Genomic DNA, 4,307 nt, shown 5'->3' with positions numbered 1-4,307 from the left:
TTGGAGGCCGAGGCGGGCGGATCACGAGGTCAGGAGATCGAGACCACGATGAAACCCCGTCTCTACTAAAAATATAAAAAATTAGCCGGGCGTGGTGGCGGGCGCCTGTAGTCCCAGCTACTCGGAGAGGCTGAGGCAGGAGAATGGCGTGAACCCGGGAGGTGGAGCTTGCAGTGAGCCGAGATTGTGCCACTGCACTCCAGCCTGGGCGACAGAGCGAGACTCTGTCTCAAAAAAAAAAAAGAAAAAAAAAAAAAAGAAAATCAAACAAAACTCAGAGATACCATTCACACCATTACATGGCCATCATTAAAAGTCAGGAAAAAAAGCTGGGAGGATTACACTGTTGGTGGGACTGTAAACTAGTTCAACCATTGTGGAAGTCAGTGTGGCGACTCCTCAGGGATCTAGAACTAGAAATACCATTTGACCCAGCCATCCCATTACTGGGTATATACCCAAAAGACTATAAATCATGCTGCTATAAAGACACATGCACATGTATGTTTATATGGCACTATTCACAAGAGCAAAGACTTGGAACCAAGCCAGATGTCCAACAATGATAGACTGGATTAAGAAAATGTGGCACATATACACCATGGAATACCATGCAACCGTAAAAATGGATGAGTTCATGTCCTTTGTAGGGACATGGATGAAGCTGGAAACCATCATTCTCAGCAAACTATTGCAAGGACCAAAAACCAAACACTGCATGTGCTCACTCATAGGTGGGAATTGAACAATGAGAACACATGGACACAGGGAGGGGAACATCACACACTGGGGACTGTTGTGGGGTGGGGGGAAGGGGCAGGGATAGCATTAGGAGACATATCTAATGTTAAATGATGAGTTAATGGGTTCAGCACACCAACATGGCACATGTATACATATGTAACTAACCTGCACGTTGTGTACATGTACCCTAAAACTTAAAGTATAATAAAAAAAAAGTTGAAAATGTAATTTTCTTGAATATCTGTAAGGTGAGCCAAAAAATCTAAATTTTCTGTGGATATGTTGTCATGTGCAATTTCACCAAAACTTTTACAAATTTAACCATTGTTATACTTCAGTGGCCTACCTGTTTATCCAATACCTGCACACCTGCTTTAACAGAGAAAAATTTGGAAGTTAATACAACTATTTACTCTAATCATTATAGATGCTGACATCTGAAGACACATTTCAACCTTCCATGAATATGTGAAATTCAAAATTTCAGGATGGTCTCCAAAATGTCAATGTATTCTTAGTAGCAGTGGATCATTTACAGAAGGTAATTTTGCCACAGTGTTCAAATATTCTTGCTAAAACCTGCTATTTTGTAGCCATACATAGCATTAACTGACACATAATGTATACCCAGAAACATGTTCCTAAAGAAAATGTTCAGAAATCAGTTTATTAATTTTTGCTTAATTGCACACTAACAGGTTAATTACTCTTGTGTATTGCTGGATAGTTGGAGTAGTATTTACCGAGAATGAGAAAGAAGATAAAGGCATATGATTTGAGAAGGTGGGAGTGAGAAAAAGATATTCCTGACTCCTGACTTGACGTTCTTTGTTTCATTGTTTTCTTTTTGTTGTTGTTTTTGTTGTTTTACTTTAACTTGTATGTCAGACCAGAGTGTCACAAACATCCCCAAATAATTACATGGGTCATAAATAAATACATCCAGATACTTCTCGTTATTTTCCTTCAAAATCCTGGTTCAGATAAGAGTGAAATAAGACCTGGACAACCAGTAATTTTAACAAGTATGCCAAGTGATTTTTCTAACTCTAACTCGCTCTGTCGTCCAGGCTGGAGTGCAGAGATGCGATCTCGGCTCACTGCAAGCTCCACCTCCCAGGTTCACGCCATTCTCCTTCCTCAACCTCCGGAGTAGCTGGTACTACAGGCGCACGCCACCACGCCCGGCTGTTTTTGTATTTTTAGTAGAGATGGGGTTCCACGGTGTTAGCCAGGATAGTCTTGATTTTCAAACAGAAAATCGGATTAAAAAGTGGTTTGAATTTTTAATCAGTCATTGGGACCAAAATAAAGTCTTGATCTCCTGACCTCGTGATCTGCCTGCCCGGCCTCCCAAAGTGCTGGGATTACAGGACTGAGCCACCGCTCCTGGCCCCCTTCAAAAATTTAAAACCGCAATTACATAGCTTGAGGCAAAATGGGACAATAACTTCTTTATATTTATTATTTAAATATTAAAAAGAGTAGGCAGAATAATTATTTAGAACATGTGAATAATAATTAATAAATAATTAATAATTAATAATTAATAAATAAATAATAATAAATAATAAATAATTATTATTTAGAACATATGAATTGATCTGTTTCTTAACAAAAATTATCTGTAGCTATTTTCTGGAAAATGCATTTGTTTTAATATTATATTGACTTTTAAATAAAGTTACTTGCAAGATTTCCAAAGTTGCTGCTTCTTGTCAGCAACAAAAGTTATCAACAATGTTTAGGTTTTTAAGTGAACTTTAAAAACGTTTTTATCATATTGTTCAATTTTTTTTTTCTGGCACGATAATATTTCCACAACTTTATTTTGGTCACAATGATTGATTAAAAATTCAAACTGCTTTTTAATCCAATTTTCTGTTTGAAAAATCTAAATGGAATTATTCAACTGTCTCGGACTTTCTTCTGTAGCTAATGAAGCTCACATGCTAACAATTACTGATGCATATTTCTTAAGTGCAGAAAAATTAGAATTAAAAATATATACAATAGATTTAAAAATAGTAATTTGATGTAAATAAAAAGCCAAGCATCTCAGAATTATATGCTTAATTTTTCCAAATTTACATATTAAATCTGTGAAAATATTATCTTCAGGCATAGTTTTCTTAATGTAACTAAGTATTATCTTTTGAAATAGTAGCTATTTTGCTGGCTTTTCCCCTCAGCCCCCTATATTCTGGATTTCAGTATATCACTTTTAGCCTTGTGGTCCCAACATGGACTACAAGGCTTTATGATTATATAATGTGTTTATTAGTGCTTTTCAATGCATAATTTGATTGAAAGGGAAATCGAGTAGTTAGTAATTCAATATCTACTTGCATTTTTAGGTCATTGCTGCTGAAAAAGATTTTTTTAAAATACTCATTAGCAAACAGCCCATAAATAGTTGTAGGTATATGAGACATGACAAAACCACTGTGGCCAGACAAATCAACTACTCTCTGTGTGCTAAGCTTCTATTTCCAGCACATAATTTACATATATCTAGCCTATTTTTCCTTCATTTTCCCCACACCTACCATATGATGATCTGGGAGTGTCATGTAAGTGGACCAAACAGAAGAAAAAAAAACTATGTCAGATATTTTTCCCACCACCAGGCAAGATTGAAAAAAACTACCCATCCCCAGCCACTAATGACGAGCACATATTGATTTATTATCAAGTACTCTGCTGCATGCTGCCCTTAAAAATGTAGTAGTATATATATTTTGTGTGAACTGTGTCAGGAAAATAAAGTTGATTTTCATATTTATCCCCCTACTGAAGTCATCATTCTGTTAATATTTTATTTTTCTCACATACTGATAGAGGCCTGACAATAGCTGTAACTATTAAACAAAATGAACATTTAACACGCATAGGCTGGTGTTAATCAGGGTAACGTAATAATACTTCATTAAAAATGAAAAATCTAAGACATATGCTAAGCTGATTAGCATGGATCAACACTAGTAATAAAGTGGTAGTCCAGGGAGCTAATGAAAATATTTCATTTCTTCAAAGTTAAAACTGTACACACACTGCAGTTCAGCCATTTTTCTACTGTATTCATTAGAAACTCTCACACATGTGTACCCATAGGCATAGGGAAGGTTTTCCATTGGAACATTTCAATAAACATATCATGGAACATGATAATTCAGTTGACTGAGAAGTCTGCCATCCCTAACGGCAGCTCTCAACAAGAATGTTAACAGAAAAAAATAGGCAAAATAATACAAGTTTTATAATATTCACATAAACATTAAAAATTCACAAAACAGCAGTATTATTTACAAACAAATATTTTAATGAACTTAAAAATATGAAGGTAATGCAAAATTCATGATAATGGCGCCTCTGGAAATGGAAGAAAGAAAACTAACTCGAGGTCATGTATTTCAATTACAACCAATGGTAATGTAAATAGAAAAAATGAATGTATTAATAGCTGCTATTATTAAGTGGGGCTAAATTGGAATTTGTTATATTATTTTGTATGTGTATATATTTTTTAAATTTTACTCAAAAACAAAATAATTTTATAATGA

This window comes from Hylobates moloch, unplaced genomic scaffold, assembly GCF_009828535.3.
Source record: "Hylobates moloch isolate HMO894 unplaced genomic scaffold, HMol_V3 SCAFFOLD_25, whole genome shotgun sequence".
In the NCBI taxonomy this organism is placed as follows: Eukaryota; Metazoa; Chordata; class Mammalia; order Primates; family Hylobatidae; genus Hylobates; species Hylobates moloch.
The sequence above is the reverse complement of the archived record's forward strand: the minus strand, read 5'-3'. Positions refer to the sequence as shown.